The sequence below is a fragment of the Heterodontus francisci genome, chromosome 2 (assembly GCF_036365525.1).
Source record: "Heterodontus francisci isolate sHetFra1 chromosome 2, sHetFra1.hap1, whole genome shotgun sequence".
NCBI lineage: Eukaryota > Metazoa > Chordata > Chondrichthyes > Heterodontiformes > Heterodontidae > Heterodontus > Heterodontus francisci.
The window spans coordinates 97,645,230-97,666,088 of NC_090372.1; positions in this window are offsets into that span (position 1 = coordinate 97,645,230).

Here is a 20,859-nt window from a genome sequence, read left to right on the forward strand (position 1 = left end):
TGATGGGCCTGTCACATGATGGCTCAATGTTTATTTCCTCTTGCAACTTACTTAGTGCATGTCTAGGACCTCCCTTCTCTCCATCAGAGTCCCATTGTTCAAGGGACTACCTTTGAGTGGTCCGTCTCCTCCAGTTTAATGTCCCAAGGTTGCCTTTAAATGTCTTGTTAATGGGTAATAGCCAGAGAGACACTCCAAACTTCTCAACTCATTATTCTGGAGTGGACTGGCCCATCTCCCTCTCAATGCAGTGGAATGCAAGGGATTTTGATGAAAATTTCGGTGACCATTTTAGCTGCTAGCAGTCACCTTTTTTAAACATTTGATTCAGGTTTCCAGCATCATTCGGGGTAGCACGTGTTCAGGACAATGTGTTTGACAGGCCACTTTTCCAAAACCATCAGCTGCCAGCACTTTAGGAAGTAGGCTCATATGCTGATCTATCTTATGTCTGTCTACAGTTTAGTATATCTGACATTACATTTAAGTGTAGTTTTAGAATGGGCTGTTTTTATATTTATCAGAACTTAATTGCATTCATTCCAGAGAAAATTTGCTTTTATTCAGGAACATATGGCACAATTCCACCCCAATTCCTGACTGAATCCCTTTTACAGTGTTTAGCTTTTTGGCAGTTAACTTTAAATTCAAAAGTGCTCCGGGCTCTTCAATAATGTGATCAATGTGCATAAGAACTCCTGGCAAGAGTTATATTTAGATAGCTCCCTGTAGAATGAAATAACTAAAGCTGACAGATGTTTCTGAAAGGAAAATAGTTACCCACAGCTCTCAAAGTTTTATATTGCATTAATACTGAGCCCTGAGTCTTCATCTCAGCTCAAAGTTGGAGCTGGATTTTCATAATGGAGGCAGGAAACAGGAACTGGGTCTGAAACCATCTTCCGATGGGAAGCTAATTCATATTGCAATTTTCAAATGGATAAGCCCTTAATTGGTATGAAGACAGGTTTCCCTCCTCGGAGAGCCAGTGGGATTGAAAACGGAAGTGGGTCAAATCAAGTGTGGTTGAAATCTGGAACACACATCCTGAAGGGGTGGTAGAGGCAGGAACCCTCATGACATTTAAGAAGTATTTAGATGAGCACTTGAAGCATCATAGCATAAAAGGCTGAGGGCCAAGTGCTTGAAAATGGGATTAGAACAGATAGGCGCTTGATGGCTGGCACAGAGACAATGGGCCGAAGGGCCTGTTTATGTGCTGTATAACTCTGTGACTCTATGAACATTCTTGTATATCTCCTCTGTACTCTCTGCAGAGCAATTATCCTTTCTGTAATGTGGTGACCAGAAATGTACGCAATACTCCAGCTGTGTCCTAACCAGCGTTTCATACAGTTCCAGCATTACACCCTGCTTTTGTATTCTATACCTCAGCCAATAAAAGAAAGCATTCCATATGCCTTCTTCACCACTCTATCTACCTGTCCTGCCACCTTCAGGGACCTGTGGATATGCACTCCAAGGTCTCTCACTTCTTTTACCCCTCTCAATATTCTCCCGTTAATTGTGTATTCCTTTATTTTATTTGCTGTCCCCAAATGCATTGCCTCACACTTCTCTGGATTGAATTCCATTTGCCACTTTTCCATCCACTCAACCAAACCATTGATATCATTCTGGAGTCCATGGCTATCCTCTTCACTATCTACTACATGGCCAATATATACTACAAGCAGCAAGGGACTCAACACTGAGCCCTGTGGAATGCCACTGGAAACAGCTTTCCATTCGCAAAAACATCCGACAACTACTACCCTTTGTTTCCTGTCCCTGAGCCAATTCTAGATCTAACCTGCCACATTCCCCTGTATCCCAAGGGCTTTCATTTTACTGACCCGTCCGCCATGCGGGACCTTGTCAAATGCCTTACTAAAATCCATGTCGACCATATCCACTGCATTACCCTCATCAATCCTCCTTGTTACTTCCTCAAGAAACTCAATTAAGTTAGTAAGACATGACCTTCCCCTAACAAATCCATGTTGACTATCCCAGATTAATCCATGCCTTTCTAAGTGGCAGTTGATCCTATCTCTCAGAATTGATTCTAACAAGTTACCCACCACCGAGGTCAGACTGACCGGCCTGTAATTATTTGGCCTATCCCTCGCACCCTTTTTAAACAATGGTACAATGTGCGCAGACCTCCAATCATCTGGTACCTCGCCTGAATCTAGTAAGGATTTGAGCATAATCCTCAGCACGTCCGTTGTTTTCTCCCTGGCTTCCTTTAACAACCTGGGATGCAATCCATCCAGCCCTGGTGATTTATCCACTTTCAAGGATGCCACCAGACCCTTTAGTACTTCATCTCTCATTATGCTTATCATATCTAATATTTCACACTCCTCCTCTTTAACTGCAATGTCTGCATCAACCCTCTCCTTTGTGAAGACAGACAAAAAACTCATTTAGAACTCTGCCCACATCTTCTGCAATCACGCATGATTTCCCTTGTACATCTCTGATAGGCCCTATCCTTTCCTTAGTTATCCTGTTGCTCTTAATTTACCGATAAAACATCTTCGGGTTTTCCTTGATTTTACCTGCCAATAATTTTTCATTTCCTCTCTTTGCTTTTCTAATTTCCTTTTTTACTTCACCACTGCACTTTCTATACTCCTCTAGGCTTTCTAAAGTTTAAGATTTTTGTGATCGTCATAAGCCTTCTTTTTCTGCTTTAACTTACTCTGTAAGCTTCCAGATAACCGGGGGCTCTAGATTTGGCAGTACCACCCTTTATCTTTGTGGGGACATGCTTACTGTGCGCCTGTAGTATCTTGCTTTTGAATGCCACCCACTGGTTTGCCACTGATTTTCCTTCAAGTAGCTGTATCCAGTCCACTTTTGCCAGGTCACCTCTCAGTTTCGTAAAATTTACCTTCCCCCAATTTAGAACTTTTTCTCCTGTTTTACCTTTGTCCTTTTCTGTGATTTTGCTAAACTAACTGTATTATGGTCACTATCTCCAAAATGGTCACCCACTGTTACTTCATCTACTTGCCCAGCTTCATTACCGAAGACTAAATCTAGAATTGTGCCCCTTCTCGCTGGGCTTGTTACGTGCTGGCTAAAAAAGTTCTCTTGAATGCAGTTCCAGAATGTTGTGCCTTCTGTGCCCTTCACATTGTTTGTATCCCAGTTGATATTATGGTAGTTGAAATCTCCAACTATTATTGCCCTATAGTTTTCGTACTCAGAAATGTGTCTACATATTTGTTCTTCTATTTCCCTCTCACTATTTGGGGGTCTATAGTACACTCCTAGTAGTGTGACTGCCCCTTTTTTATTTCTGAGCTCCACTCATATGGCCTCATTTGATGATTCATTTAGCAGATGATCACTCCTCAAAGCTGCTATTGATTCCTTTACTAATAATGCTACACCCCCTCCTTTTTTTATCTCCCTCTCTATCCCGCCTGAAAACTCTATATCCAGGGATGTTGAGCTGCCATTCTTGTCCCTCTTTAAGCCAAGTTTCCATTATAGCAATGATATTGGGTTGCCATGTGTCTATCTGTGCCCTCATCTCATCAGCTTTATTTACTATACTCACTGTATTTAAATAAATACCTTTAACACTGCCAAATTCCTGTGCTGTACACATTTTAACCTTTGCTTCTTCTGTCTTTCAGAGTAGCTCACTAATTTTTTACCTCCTGTTCCCTGCCCTGAAATTGTCCTATCTAAGACTGCGCTCCGGTTCTCATCCCCCTGCCAAACTAGTTTCTTTAAATGTTTCCCACTGTTCATTTACTGCCATACCTTCCAGTCTATTTACCCAATTAACCTTAGCCAGTTGTCCCCTCATATTGTTGTTGAACTGCCTCCAGTGCAAGTATATCCTTTATTAAATGTGGAGACCAAAACCGCACACAGTAGTCCAGGTGCAGTCTCACCAAAGCCCTGTACAATTTTCGTAAGACTTCATTATTCCTGTCCTCCGATTCCCTTGCAATAAAGGCCAACATGTAATTTGTCTTCCTAATGGCCTGCTGCACCTGCATGTTAACTTTGTGCGTTCCTTTGTGAGTACCCCCAAATCTCTCTGAACATCAACGCTTACCAGTTTCACACCTTTTAAAAATATTCTGTTTTTCTATTTTTACAACCAAAGTGAACAACTTCATACTTCCCTACATTATATTCCATTTGCCATCTTGTTGCCCACTCACTTAACCTGTCTATATCTCTTTGAAGCCTCTCTACATCCTCCCTGCAGCTTACCTTTCCACCGAACTTTGTAGCATCAGTAAACTCGGATACATTACTCTCTGTCTCTTCATCCAAGTCATTAATATAGAGTGTAAATAGTTGAGGTGTCAGCATTGATCCTTGTGTCACCCCGCTATTCACTGCCTGCCAACTTGAAAATGCCCCATTTATGCCCACTCTGCTTCCTGTTTGTTAACCAATCCTCTATCCACGCTAATATATTACCCACAACACCATGAGCCCTTATCTTGCCTATTAATCTTTTATGTGGCACCTTATCAAATGCCTTTTGAAAATCCAAGTATACTACATCGACTGGTTCCCCTTTATCTACCCTACTAGTTACATCCTCAAAAAATTCTAATAGATTTGTCAAACAGGATCTCCCTTTAGTAAATCCTTGCTCACTTGTTCTCATCATACTATGCTTTTCTAAGTGCAACGTTAAGACTTCTTTAATAATAGTTTCCAGCATCTTCCCAACAACTGATGGTAGGCTAACTGACCTGTAGTACCCTGTTTTCTCTCTATCTCCTTTCTTGACAAGCGGCATAACATTTGCCAACTTCCAATCTGACGGAACCATTCCTGAATCTAGGGAATTCTGCAAAATCATAGCCAGCGCATCTACTATCTCTGCAGCTATCTCTTTTAGAACCCTAGGATGTAGGCCATCTGGTCCCAGGGACAGGTCAAATATTAATCCCTCAAGTTTCTCTAATACCTTTGCTCAGCTGATTTCAATATCCTTCATTTCCTCACTCTTCTTAGCCCCTAGATTACTGCCTATTTCTGGTAGGGAACTTGTGTCTTCTACTGTGAAGACAGACACAAAATATTTGTTCAATGCCTCTACCACTTCCTCATTCCCTGTGATGATTTCTCCTATCTCTGTTTCTAAGGGACCAACATCCACTTTAGCTACTCTCTTCCTTTTTGTGTACTTATAAAAGCTCTTACAATCTGTTTTTATATTGCTGTCTAGTTTACTCTCATTCTATTTTTTCCCTTTTTATCAACTTTTTGGTGGCCCTTTGCTAGTTTCAAAACACTCCCAATCCTCAGAATTGCTGCTAATTTTTGCAACATTGTAAGCCTCTTCTTTTAGTCTAATACTCTCCTTAACTTCCTGAGGGAGCCAGGTCTTTCTTGACGAGTTTTTGTTTTTAAACGGAATGTGCTTTTATTGAACCCTTTGAATTGTTTCTTTAAATGTTTCCCACTGTTCATTTATCACCATACCTTCCAGTCTATTTACCCAATTAACCTTTGCCAGTTCTCCCCTCATACCTTCGTAATTGGCTTTGTTAAAGTTTAAGACTCTTGTTTGTGATTGAGATGCGTCACTTTCAAACTTAACATGAAATTCAATGGTATTATGATCACTATTTCCCAGTGGATCTTTTACTGTGACACTGCTTATTAATCCTGCTTTATTACACAATACGAGATCTAAGATAGCTTTATCCCTTGTCGGTTTTACGTATTGCTCTAAGAAATTGTCACAAAAGCATTCTACAAATTCATCTTCTAGACCACTGTTGCCAAGTTGATTGTCTCAGTCTATAATTAAAGTCCCCCACAATTAATACATTACCTTTTTTACATGCTCCAATAATTTCCCATTTAATGTTCTGTCCAAAAATATAATTATGGTTAGGGAGCCTGTAAACTACTCCCAAAAGTGTCTTCTGAACCCTGCTATTCCTAATTTCCACCCAAACTTATTCTACTTCATGATAGAGTCAGAGAAATACAGCACTGAAACAGGTCCTTTGGCCCACCAAGTCTGTGCTGACCAACAAGCACCCATTTTTACTAATCCTACATTAATCCCATATTCCCTACCACATCCCCACCATTCTCCTACCACCTACCTACACTAGGGGCAATTTACAATGGCCAAATTACCTATCAACCTGCAAGTCCTTAGTTGTGGGAGGAAACCGGAGCACCCAGCAGATGCACACGCAGTCACAGGGAGAACTTGCAAACTCCACACAGGCAGTACATAGAACCGAACCCAGGTCGCTGGAGTTGTGAAGCTGCGGTGCTAACCACTGTGCCACCCAGATCTTTTCATCAATGCAACTATTTTGGAAATGGAAGAGTCACATACATGAAAGATTAACTGTTTCTCTCTCCACAAATATTGCCCAACTTGTTGAGTATTTCCTGCATTTTCTGTTTTTATATGATTGACAAGTTATTCTGTTTCAGGTGGTGTTGGTTAAGGAATAATTGTTGGACAGGTAATTGAAAAAACAACCCTGACCTTCCTCATGCAATTTAGTGGCCTCTCCATTAGGAATTCATGTATGATGGAAAAGTTTGAAGTGCACAAAAACTGAACAATTATAGTACATTATCTAAAAATGCATTTGGTCTGTGTATTCTAATGCAAAATGATCTGTCTCTTTTCTAAATAAGAAGATCCCTGCTTATTAATGTCCTTATGCCATCCTTTACTATCAGGGCTATCACTGGTAAGGCTCATAAATTCATCGAACTGGAGACCTTTCACATAAATGGGGCTCCAAAGGCAATTTTATGGTCTACTCCAGGATATGCTGTGCTTGGTACTTGCTGCTGGACCAGAGTGCAGGCCTTCCACAGTCAGTAAAAAACTTATTTTTGTGAGGAGCAGGAGTGATTCTCCCAGATCCTGCCTCAGTCACTGCCATCCTGAGCTTCCCCATCCCACCAACTTTTTGCTGCTTGTTGGGAGGACTCTGGATTTTTTTTATTCATTCATGGGATGTGGGCATCACTGGCTAGGCCAGCATTTATTGCCCATCCCGAATTGCCTTTGAGAAGGTGGGGGTGAGCTGCCTTCTTGAACCGCTGCAGTCTATGTGAAGTAGGTACACCCACAGTGCTGTTAGGAAGGGAGTTTTAGGATTTTGACCTAGCAACAGTGAAGGAATGGCAATATAGTTCCAAGTCAGGATGGTGTGTGACTTGGAGGGGAACTTGCAGGTGGTGCTGTTCCCATGCATCTACTTCTCTTGTCCTTCGAGGTGGTAGAGGCCGTGGGTTTGGAAGGTGCTGTTGAAGGAGCATTGGCGCGTTGCTGCAGTACATCTTGTAGATAGTACACACTGCGGCCACTGTGCATCGGTGGTGGAGGGAGTGAATGTTTGTGGATGGGGTGGCAATCAAGCAGGCTGCTTTGTCCTGGATGGTGTTGAGCTTCTTGAGTGTTGTTGGAGCTGCACTCATCCAGACAAGTGGAGAGTATTCCATCACACTCCTAACTTGTGCCTTGTAGATGGTGGACAGGCTTTGGGGAGTCAGGAGGTGAATTACTCGCGACAGGACTCCTAGCCTCTGACCTGCTCTTATAGCCACAGTATTTATATGGCTACTCCAGTTCAGCTTCTGGTCAATGGTAGCCCCTAGGATGTTGGTAGTGGGGGATTCAGCGATGGTAATGCCATTGAATGTCAAGGGGAGATGGTTAGATTCTCTCTTGCTGGAGATGGTCATTGTCTGGCACTTGAGTGGCGCGAATGTTACTTGCCACTTATTAGCCCAAGCTTGCTGCATTTCTACACGGACTGCTTCAGTATTTGAGGAGTCACGAGTGGTGCTGAACATTGTGCACTCATCAGCGAACATCCCCACTTCTGATCTTATGATTGAAGGAAGGTCGTTGATGAAGCAGCTGAAGATGGTTGGGCCTAGGACACTACCCTGAGAAACTCCTGCAGTGATGTCCTGGAGCTCAGATGATTGACCTCCAACAACCACAAATACCTTCCTTTGCGCTAGGTATGACTCTAACCAGCAGAGAGTTTTCCTCCTGATTCCCATTGACTCCAGTTTTGCTTGGGCTCCTTGATGCCATACTCGGTCAAATGCTGCCTTGATGTCAAGGGCAGTCACTCTCACCTCACCTCTTGAGTTCAGCTCTTTTGTCCATGTTTGAGCCAAGGCTGTAATGAGGTCAGGTGCTGAGTGGCCCTGTTGGAACCCAAACTGGGTATCACTGAGCAGGTTATTGCTAAGCAAGTGCTGCTTGATGGCACTGTTGATGACATCTTCCATCACTTTGCTGATGATTGAGAGTAGACTGATGGGGCGGTAATTGGCCGGGTTGGGCTTGTCCTGCTTTTTATGTACAGGACATACCTGGGCAATTTTCCACATTGCAGGGTAGATGCCAGTGTTGTAGCTCTACTGGAACAGCTTGGCTAGGGTTGCGGCAAGTTCTGGAGCTCAGGTCTTCAGTACTATTGCTGGAATATTGTCAGGACCCATAGCCTTTGTAGTATCCAGTGCCTTCAGTCGTTTCTTGATATCACGCGGAGTGAATCGAATTGGCTGAAGTCTGGCATCTGTGATGCTGGGGACGTCAGGAGGGGGCCGAGATGGATCATCAACTCGGCACTTCTGGCTGAAGATTGTTGCAAATGCTTCAGCCTTATCTTTCGCACTGATGTGCTGGGCTCTCCCATCATTGAGGATGGGGATATTTGTGGAGATACCTCCTCCAGTTAGTTGTTTAATCGTCCACCACCATTCACGGCTGGATGAGGCAGGACTGCAGAGCTTAGATCTGATCCATTGGTTATGGGATTGCTTAGCTCTGTCTATTGCATGCTGCTTCTGCAGTTTGGCATGCAAGTAGTCCTGGGTTGTAGCTTCACCAGGTTGACACCTCATTTTGAGGTATGCCTGGTGCTGCTCCTGGCATTCCCTCCTGCACTCTTCATTGAACCAGTGTTGGTCTCCTGGTTTGATGGTAATGGTAGAGTGGGGGATATGGCGGTCCATGAGGTTACATATTGTGGTTGAGCACAATTCTGCTGCTGTTGATGGCCCACAGTGTCTCATTGATGTCCAGTTTTGCATTGCTAGATCTGTTCCAAATCTATCCCATTTAGCATGGTGATAGTGCCACACAACAATTGTCTGATATTGTGCTGACTTAAGCACGGCAAGCTGTTTTTGGGAACCTGTACGGGACAGGCAGCTGGGCCGGTTCCATTAAAAAATTAAAATAGAGCAATTCTCACGCTGCATCGCCTGGGCAGTGTGCCCACATCTTCTGCTGGCCAACCTCCCAAGAATAAAATTCCCACTTATGCATTTGTGGATTTCTGCACATCTTCAGTTGGAGGACAGAAATGTGTAAATTATTTTCTTGTCTTTCATCTGAAATTGCCCAGAAGTGACAATTGTGAAAAGTAAGAATGAAACAGCTGGGACAGTTATACAATTTAAGCCCTATCATAACTGACTCGTCATTTAGAAAAGATATGATACTTTGAGGAATGGCTAAACATGTGAGAAAGAGAACACAAAGGTTTTCTGACAATGCACTGGAGGTCCAAGTGCAAGACATGGAAAGAAGGAGAGACATCTTGGGCTAGATTTTAACTTGCAGACATGCTGGGAATTAGGTGCCCAAAAGCACATGGGAAATCCAGGAGTAAGTGCAGCACATCTGTCAGTGGTTTTTTAACTCAACCATCTTATTATCATTTTGCTACCAGGTTTGCCATCCAATTAACATTAGCAGATATGATGACTGTTTGGGATAGAAATGCAATACTGTACTAATGTGCCTCCTGGCTTACCGTCGTCATGTGACCTCTACCATGAGGCACTCACTGCAGGCATCCATCACAAGGCAATTCAATAAAGACACAGTACAAGCAAGACTGTTATCCTGTGAGCTCGTAACATGGTGTCAGAGTGAAGCTGAGATTGACTGTTGAAGAGCTGTATCGAAGCACAGCTACTCATAGAGGAACACAGGAATGTTCAGAGCTGCTAAAAGCTGCTAAAAGCCACAGGAAGCCACAGAAAAGGAACAAAGAAGCAGGCCACAGCTGAAAGCACTGGTTAGATACAATGGCTGCAAATTTTCCTCTCCCAGTGCCAGTCAAAATGAAAGGTGATATGAAGAAGAACTGGCAGTTTTTCCATTCGCAATGGCAAAATGGTGAAATTGAGACAGAATTAATTAACAAACCAGAGCAGTCATGAGTAGCTACACTTTTAATAGTGTTGGGGAGAGACTGTTACAAAATGTATTCCACCCTAAATGTCTCCAAAGAACAAAAAAAAATGGACAGCAGGAATTTTGAAAGTCTTGAAGGAACACTTTGAACCTCAAGTGAATGTAACTTATGAATGGTATGTGTTCAATATTACAGCTCAAGGTGAAAAAGAGTCCATTGATCAATATGTGACTGCATTGACACAGCTCGCAGAATCCTGTGAATTTGTGCAACTAATGATGATCTAATTAAAGACAGCATTGTATTAGGCATAAGAGATCCCACAGTGACAGCATGTCTACTGAGAGAGGCCAAACTTACTCTCAGGAAAGTGATCGACACGTGCAGAAGTGCTGAGGTTGTAAATCAGCAGTGACAGCGTATTCATGCTAGAGCAGGCCAGGCCTTGCATTCTGCTGATAGACATTCCTGGCTGAATAGGGCAGAAAAATCAAAGGGTAGGATGCAAATATTGCGGAGAACATCACACAAAGGAAAAGAAGGCATGCCCAGTGTGAGGAAAGCAGTGTTCCCATTGTAAGAAACTGAATAATTCTGCACACAAGTGTTTGGCTAGAAGGAAACACAACAAGCAGGTACAGATGGCCACTGTAGAGATATCAGCTGAAGATTCTGACAAATCACTATACACCATACAACAGGTTAGTTCAGTCAGCTCATTAGGTGATAAATAGTTTGTGACTGTTGGAATGATAACTGTAAAAAGAGAATATCAAGTCAACACAAAGTGTTAGATAGACACCGGTGCATCATGCAACATTATGACCTTCACAGACCTGTGTGAAATGGCTCAATATGGCAATCCAAAAATGAAGTCCTCAAAAGTAAGGATGTCTTCCTGGAGAATATCATCTCCATGTAGATGAGAGGATAAGACCAAGCCAGCATCCGAGGAAAGTTCCAGCTGACCTCAACGCCAGCCTTAAATACAAGTTAGAAGAGCTGGAAAAGAAGGGAGTAATCAAGAAAGTGACAATCCCAACAGAATGGACTCGCAGCATGGTAGCAGTGAAACACCTTGGAAAGCTTGGAGTGTGCATCTACCCAAAGGATATAAATAAAGCTCTGAAGAGATCTCACTACCCCATGCCAACAATTGAAGTAATTTTGCCACAACTCACAAAGGCAAAAATCTTCACTATCCGAGATGTGAAGGATGGTTACTGCAGCTGCAGCTTTCTAACTACATTCTGGACACCGTTTGGGAGATACAGATAGTTGCACATGCCATTTGGCATTTCCACGACTCCAGAGGAGTATCAAAACAGGCAGCATGAAATAGTTAGTGATCTTCCCGGAGTGGAAGCTATAGTGGATGGCACAGTGGAAGAAGAGATTGCTGACCACGATCAAAATCTAGTGTGACTGCTAGACAGATCTCGCCAGATGAACCTGAAGCTGAACAAAAAAAAATTGTCATTAAAGAAGTCAAGTACATAGGCCATGTACTGAAAGCACAAGGTCTTCACTCGGATCCCGAAAAGGTGAGAGCAGTAGCAGTGATGCAGTGACCAATAGATGTAAAAGCTTTGTTGGATTCATCAACTGTTTAGCAAAATTCTTGCCCAATATGTCATCAGAGTGTGAACCATTACGCCAACTCACCGCCAAGGATGTGCAGTGGTATTGGGGCACAGAACAAGAAGCAGCGCTCACTAAAATCAAGCAACTATTGACGGCAACGCCAGTACTGAAATACTATGATGTAAATGATGAAGTCATCCTGCAGTGTGACGCCAGCGAGACAGGAATTGGTGTAACCCTAAAGCAGCAAGAACAACTGGTTGCATTTGCATCCAAGGCATTAATGCTAATAGGACACTACACTCAGATCGCGAAGGATTGGGGGGGGGTCACTGACCTGAAACGTTAACTCTGCTTCTCTCTCCACAAATGCTGCCAGACCTGCTGAGTATTTCCAGAATTTCTTGTTTTTATTTCAGATTTCCAGCATCTGCAGTATTTTACTTTTATTAAGGAAAAAGAAGTGCTCTCCTGGCCAAACATGAGCAATGAAATAAAGGACCCACATCAGCCAGTGCAGATGACACATGACATCCCAGCAGACCATGGATGAAGCTGGGAGTGATTATCTTGTCACCATAGACTACTATTCTGACGACTGGTAGGTAAACAGCTGACCTCAACGACTACCGGTGAGATTGTAGCTTGCCTAAAAGCACACTTCAGTCATTACAGCATTCCAGACATTGTGATGAACGACAATGGCCCTCAGTTCACAAGTGAAGAAGTCAGCTTCTTCATAAAGGATTGGGAAATTCAACACCACACATCATCTCCACACTATCCCCAGTCAAATGGAAAGGCAGAGGCAGCAGTGAAAATCGTCAAAGGAATCATAAAGAAAGCGAGCAAATCCAGCACAGATGTATACAAGGCAATCCTCGAGTCGAGAAACACATACGAGCATATGAATTAGGAGCAAGAGTAGACCACTCGGCCCTTCGTGCCTGCTCCGCCATTCAATCAGTTCATGGCTGAACTGATTACTCCACATTTCCACCTACCCCCGGTAACCTTTCACCCCCTTGCTTATCAAGAAGCTATCTACCTCTGCCTTAAAAATATTCAAAGACTCTGCTTCCAGTGCCTTTTGAGAAAGAGAATTCCAAAGACTCACGTCCCCTCTGAGAGAAAGAATTTCTCCTCATCTCTGTCTTAAATGGAGAACCAATTATTTTTAAACAGTGACCCCTAGTTCTAGATTCTCCCACAAGCAGAAACAGCCTTTCCATATCCACCCTGTCAAGACCCCTCAGGATCTTATATGTTTCAATCAAGTCATCTCTTACTCATCTAAATTCCAGCAGATACAAACCTAGTCTGTCCAATCTTTCCTTGTCAGACAACCCGCCCATTCCAGTTATTAATCAAGTAAATCTTCCCTGTACTGCCTCCAACGCATTTACATTCTTCCTTAAATAAGGAGACCAGTACTGTACACAGTACTCCAGATGCGTCTCACCAATGCCCTCTATCGCTAAACCATAACCTCCCTACTTTTGTATTCAATTCACCTCACGATAAATGATAACATTCGATTAGCTTTCCTAATTATGTGCTGCACCTGCATACTAACCTTTTGTGATTCATGCAGTAGGACACCCAGATCCCTCTACATCTCAGAGCTCTGCAATTTCCCACCATTTAGATAATATGCTTCTTTTTTATTCTTCCTGCCAAAGTGGACAATTTCACACTTTCCCACATTATACTCCATTTGCCAGGTCTTTGTCCACTCAATTAACCTATCTATATCCCTTTGTAGCCCCTTATGTCCTCTTCACCAGTTACTTTCCTACCTATCTTTGTGTCATCAGCAAATTTAGCAACTATACCTTCGGTCCCTTCATCTAAGTCATTTTTATAAATTATAAACAGTTGAGGCTCCAGCACGGATCCCTTTTGGCACACCACTCGTTACATCTTGCCAACCAGAAAATTACCCATTTTTGCCTACTCTCTGTTTCCTGTTCGCTAAACAATCTTCTTTCCATGCCAATATGTTACCCCCTATACCATGAGCTTTTATTTTCTGCATTAACCTTTGATGTGGCACCTTATCAAATGCTTTCTGGAAATCTAAGTACGATACATCCACCCTTTTATCCTTTTTATCCACAACACATGTAACTCCCTCAAAGAACTCCAATAAATTGGTTAAACATGATTTCCCTTTCACAAAACCATGTTGACTCTGCCTGATTACCTTGAATTTTTCTAAATGCCCTGCTATAATGTCTTTAATAATAGCTTCTAACACTTTTTCTAAGACAGACATTAAGCTAACTGGCCTGTAGTTTCCTGCTTTCTGTCTCCCTCCCTTTTTGAATAAAGGAGTTACATTCGCTATTTTCCAGTCTAATGGAACCTTCCCCGAATCTAGGGAATTTTGGAAAATTAAAACTAACGCATCAGCTATCACCCTAGCCACTTCATTTAACACCCTAGTATGAAGTCCATCATAGAAACATAGAAAATAGGAGCAGGAGTAGGCCATTCAGCCCTTCGAGCCTGCTCCGCCATTCATTATGATCATGGCTGATCATCCAACTCAGGAGCCTTTTCCCACTTTCTCCCCATACCCTTTGATTCCTTTAGACCCAAGAGCTATAACTAATTCCTTCATGACCAAGGGACTTGTCAGCCCACAACTCCAACTATTTGTTCAGTACCACTTCCCTGGTGATTGTAATTTTTTTGAGTTCTTCCCTCCCTTCCATTTCCTGACTTATAGCTAATACTGGGATGTTACTTGTATCCTCAATAGTGAAGTCTGATGCAAAATATCTGTTCAATTCATCTGCCATCTCCTTATTATCCATTATTAATTCCCCAGACTCCCTTAATATAGGACCAATGCTCACTTTCTTAACTCTTTTCTTTTTAAAATATCTATAGAAACTCTTACTATCTATCTTTATATTTCTAGCTAGCTTTATCTCACACTCTAATTTTACCTTCCTATTAATCTTTTAGTCATTCTTTGCTGTTTTTTATATTCTGTCCAATCTTCTGACCTGCCTCCCATCTTTGCACAATTATAGGCTTTTTCTTTAATCCAGAGATTGTTACCTTTGAGGTTCTGCTTCTTAATCTGGTGCCTAGTTCCTCATACTGACTATGCAGAACCTCTTTCCTTGTCCTGCCTATGTCATCGGTACCTACATGGACCACGACGACTGGATCCTCCCCCTCCCACTGCCAGTTCCTACATCTACTGAAGGCATGGAGAGTAGTCCATTACAAAGACTAATGTCACATTGCGCCCAACAATTCTTCTAATCGCAAAAAAGCTCCTGTTGCCTGAACTAGTCACAGGCATGAGTGACAAAATCAAGGTGATACAGAAGAAATCTAAATTTCATTTTGACAAAACTGGCAAATCATTGCCAGAATTTAGCATTGGAGAGCCAGTCAGGGTATAAACCTTCAATGCTCTAAACAAGAGTCAGCCCAAGTGGCAACTTGGGAGCTGGAGAACACCTGTCACCTCAATCGTACGCTGTGGAAATGAACGACCAAAGACACTGTCGCAACTGCAGGCACATACACACAATTGGAGAAGCTGTTCCTTCACTGCAGGTGGCTGATCAGGAAGATGTGAACTCACCATCTGCACAGACCACAGATCAACTATCAGTCCAGAGGTCCACAGCACCTCCATAATGGAAATGGAACAACAGTTACCACGGCAACAACAAGTGACACGGGAATGACAAGTGACACGGGAATGACACTCCCCAGAGAAGTAAAATCTCCCAGATGAACAGCCAATGATCGCATGCACTATTAAGAGACCGGCACGATTTAAAGACTATGGGCTGAATTTTACAAGCTCGCCGCTGAGACTCAGATGGCGGCCCGCACGCATGGCTTTTACGCCATGGAGCCGCTGTGATATTAGACGTGGTGGCTCATTTACATGGATGGGGCGGACTGCACCCCACCCCCCCGATGACATGGCGGGGGCGGGCCCTCCGTCCTCGGCAACGGCGTCCGGCACCACGGCGCAGGCGCTGGTGCCATTTTAAAGGGCTTCAAGCCCTTCCAATACATTTGAATTTTTATAGATAGATACACAATAAAATTAAAGTTAAAAATTTAATTAAAGAATCAAGCCCCTCTCCCACCCCCCAAAATGACTAAACAACTTATTAATTGCCCTCTCCCCACCCAAAAAACCTACCTTGCAATCCTGACCTCTCCCCCCGAACTTTATTAACTTTCACCTTCAACTCCTTCCCAACATCCCCTCCACCAATTGCAATAGTTTTCCCTGCTTCCCCCTCTCCCGCCCTGAAAATTTACCTCCTCCCCCCCTCCCCACCAGTGTTCATCCATGCTTCACTGGTCGGGGATCACCGGTGCAGGAGTGCCGGCCAACGACCATAATATGGGAGCGGGACAGCCAGATCTCATTACAGACTTGGTCCAAATGTAGACAAAAGAACTGAGTTCCAGAGTTGAGGTGAGAGTGGCTACCCTTGACATCAAGACAGCATTTGACCAAGTGTGGCATTAAGGAACCCTTGTAAAATGTTGATATGTTGCCTCCCTGGTGCAAGGGTCATGGATATCACCGAGAGGCTACAGAGCATTCAGGAGGGCAAGGGTGCACAACCAAAGGTCGTGGTCCACATTGGCACCAACAATATGGGTAGAAAAAGGGATGAGGTCCTACAGGCTGAGTTTAGGGAGTTAGGAAAGAGATTAGCAAGTAGGACCTCAAAGGTAGTAATCTTTGGATTACTCCCAAAGCCATGTGCTAGTGAGTATAGAAATAGGAGAATACACCAGATGAACGTGGTGCTGGAGAAATGGTGCAGGAGGGTGGGCTTCAGATTTCTGTGGAAGGCGGGACCAGTTCTGGGGAAGGTGGGACCTGTACAAGCCGGATGGTCTACACACGAACAGGACTGGGAGGAATATCCTTGCAGGAAGGTTTGCTAGTGCTGTTGGGGATGGTTTAAACTAGATTGGCAGGGGGATGGGAACCTGAGGGCAGTTTCAGATAGGACAAATTCAGAGCAGGGAATGGGAGGCAGAAAGTTAGTGAGTGACTCTGAAAAGCAGAAGAAGCAAAGGTTAAAAAGTTTGCAGCACAGGAATTTGGCAGTGTTAAAAGGTATTTATTTAAATGCAAGGAGTATAGCAAATAAAGCCGATGAGCTGAGGGCACAGATAGACACATGGCAACATGATATCATTGCTATAATGGAAACATGGCTTAAAGAGGGGCAAAAATGGCAGCTCAACATCCCCGGACATAGAGTTTTCAGGTGGGATAGAGAGAGGGGATAAAAAAGGAAGGGGTGCAGCATTATTGGTTAAGGAATCAATAACAGTTGTGAGGAGTGATGATATGCTAAATGAATCATCAAATGAGGCCATATGGGTTGAGCTCAGAAATAAAAAAGGGGCAGCTACACTACTAGGAGTGTACTATAGACCCCCAAATAGTGAGAGGGAAATAGAAGAACAAATTGTAGGCAAATTTCTGAGTGCAAAAACAATAGGGCATTAATGGTTGGAGATTTCAACTACCATAATATCAACTAGGATACAAACAATGTGAAGGGCACAGAAGGCACAAAATTCTTGAACTGCATTCAAGAGAACCTTTTTAGCCAGCACGTAACAAGCCCAACGAGAGGGGGCGCAATTCTGGATTTAGTCTTCGGAAATGAAGCAGGGCAAGTGGATGAAGTAGCAGTGGGTGACCATTTTGGAGATAGTGACCATAATACAGTTAGATTTAGCATTATTACGGAAAAGGACAAAGATAAAACAGGAGTACAAGTTCTAACTTGGGGCAAGGCAAATTTTACGAAGCTGAGAGGTGATCTGGTGAAAGTGGACTGGATAAAGCTACTTGAAGGAAAATCAGTGGCAAAGCAGTGGGAGGCATTCAAAAGCGATATGCTATGGGCACAGCGTAGACATGTCCCCACAAAGAAAAAGAGTGGTATTGACAAATCTAGAGCTCCCTGGTTATCTAGAAAAATACCTGGTAAGATAAAGCAGAAAGAGAAAGCTTATGACAGTCACAAAAAGCTTAATACATTAGAAAACCTGGAGGAGTATAGAAAGTGCAGGGGTAAAGTAAAAAATGAAATTAGAAAAGCAAAGAGATGACATGAAAAATCATTGGCAGGTAAAATCAAGGAAAACCCAGTACATTAAGAGCAAGAAGATAACTAAGGAAAGGGTAAGGCCTATCAAAGATGCACAAGGGAACTTATGCATGGATTGCAGAAGATGTGGGCAGGGTTCTTAATGCGTTTTTCACCTCTGTCTTCACAAAGGAGAGGGATGATGCAGACATTGTAGTAAAAGATGAGGAGTGTGAAATATTAGATACGATAAGCATAATGAAAGAGGAAGTACTAGAGGGTCTGACATCCTTGAAAGTGGATAAATCGCCAGGTTGTTAAAGGAAGCCAGGGAGGAAATAATGGATTCTCTGCGGATCATCTTCAAATCCTCACTAGGTGCAGGTGAGGTATCAGAGGATTGGAGGTCTGCGGACATTGTACCATTGTTTAAAAAGGGTGTAAGGGAAAGGCTAAATAATTACAGGCCGGTCAGTCTGACCTCAGTGGTGGGCAAATTATTAGAATCAATTCTGAGAGATAGGATAAACTGCCACTTAGAAAAGCATGGATTAATCAGTGATAGTCAGCATGGATTTGTTAAGGGAAGGTCATGTCTTACTAACTTGATTGAGTTTTTTGAGGAAGTAACAAGGAAGATTGCTGAGGGTAGTGCAGTGGATGTGGGCAACATGGATTTTAGTAAGGCATTTGACAAGGTCCCACATAGCAGACTGGTCAGAAAAATAAAAGCCCATGGGTTACAGGGGAAAGTGGCAAGTTGGATCCAAAATTAGCTCAGTGACAGGAAACAAAGGGTAATGGCCGCCGGATGTTTTTGCAAATGGAAGGCAGTTTCCAGTGGCGTTCCACAGGGCTCAGTGTTGGGCCCCTTGCTATTTGTGGTATATAATAATGATTTAGACTGAAATGTGGGAGGCATGATTGGGAAATTTGCAGATGACACAAAAATTGGCCGTGTAGTTGATAGGGAAGAGGATAGCTGTAGACTCCAGGATGATATCAATGGTTTGAGTGGGCGGAAAAGTCGCAAATGGAATTCAATCCAGAGAAGTGTGAGGTAATGCATTTGGGGAGGGCAAATAAAGCAAGGGAATACACAATAAATGGGAGGATATTGAGAGGGGTAGAAGAAGTAAGAGACCTTGGAGTGCATGTCCACAGGTCGCTGAAGGTGGCAGGACAGGTAGATAAAGTGCTGAAGAAGGTATATGGAATGCTTTTCTTTACTGGCCAAGGTATAGATTACAAAAGCAGGGATGTAATGCTGGAACTGTATAAAACACTGGTTAGGCCACAGCTGGAGTATTGCGTACATTTCTGGTCACCACATGACAGGAAGGACATAATTGCTCTGGAGAGAGTACAGAGGAGATTTACAAGAATGTTTCCAGGGCTTGAAAGTTGCAGCTATGAGGAAAGATTGGATAGGCTAGGGTTGTTTTCCCGAGAACAGAGGATGCTGAGGGGTGACTTAATTGAAGTATACAAAATTATGAGGGGCCTAGATAGAATAGACAGGAAGGACCTGTTTCCCCTAGCAGAGAGGACAATTACCAAGGGGGACAGATTTAAAGTGATTGGTAGTAGGATTAGAGGTGACATGAGGAAAAACTTTTTCACCCAGAGGGTAGTCATTGTCTGGAATTCACTGCCTGGATCAGTGGTGGAGGCAGAAACCCTCAAATCATTTAAAAGGTACCTGGAACTGCACCTGAAGTGCTGTAACTTGCAAGGCTATGGACCAGGTGCTGGAAGCTGGGATTAGCTTGGGTGGCTAGCTTTTTCAGCTGGCGTAGACACGATGGGATGAATGACCTCTTTCTGTGTCATAACATTTTTATGGTTCTATGGTTCAACTACCCTGAAGAACTCCTCCAGTGACTGGGGCTGAGATGACTGGCCTCGAACAACCTCAACCATCTTTCTGGTTCTGATCAAAGGTCATAGACCTGAAACATTAACTTTGTTTCTCTCTCCAGAGATGCTGCTTGACCTGCTGAGCATTTCCAGCACTTTCTGTTTTTATTCCAGATTCCCAGCATCTGCAGTATTTTGCTTTTATTACTCTCTTACCTATCTTTGTGTCATCAGCAAATTTAGTAGCCATACCTTCTGTCCCTTCATCCAAGTCATTGATATAGATTGTAAAACGTTGAGGCCCCAGCACTGATCCCTGTGGCACTCTACTAGTTACAGCCTGCCACCCTGAAAATGACCCATTTATGCCAACTTTCTGTTTCCTGTTAGATAACCAATCCTCTATCCATGCAAATATGTTGCCCACTATACCATGGTTCTTATTTTTTTTAGTAACTTTTGACCTTGTCAAATGCCTTCTGGAAATTCAAGTACCCCACATCCAGAGGTTCACCTTTATCCACATTGCTGGTTACTTCCTCAAAGAACGCTAATAAATTAGTCAAACACAATTTCCCTTTACAAAACCATGTTGACTTTGCCTGATTGAACTGAGATTTTCTAAATGACCAGCTATAACCTCCTTAATAATGGATTCTAGCATTTTCCCTATGACAGATGTTAAGCTAACTGGCCTGTAGTTTCCTGCTTTCTGTCTTCCTTCTTTCTATTTTCCAATCTGATGGGACCTTTCCAGAATCTAGGGAATTTTGGAAAATTAAAACCAATGCATCCATTATCTAAGCAGCCACTTCTTTTAAGACCCTAGGATGAAGTCCTTCAGGACCTGGGGACTTGTCAGCTTTTAGTTCTAACAATTTTCTCAGTACCCTTTCCCCTGATGATGGTAATTGTTTTAAGTTCGTCCCTCCCTTTCAACTCTTCTGTCATGAAGACCCCCACCTGCCAATAATGAGGCATATTAATTTCATCATATGAACATTAAATTTGAACTGTTGCTGGAGTGATGAAATGACTTGTTTAAAAAGAGATCACCAGGCACTTTGCTGGAGAACATTTGCATACCAAGAGAC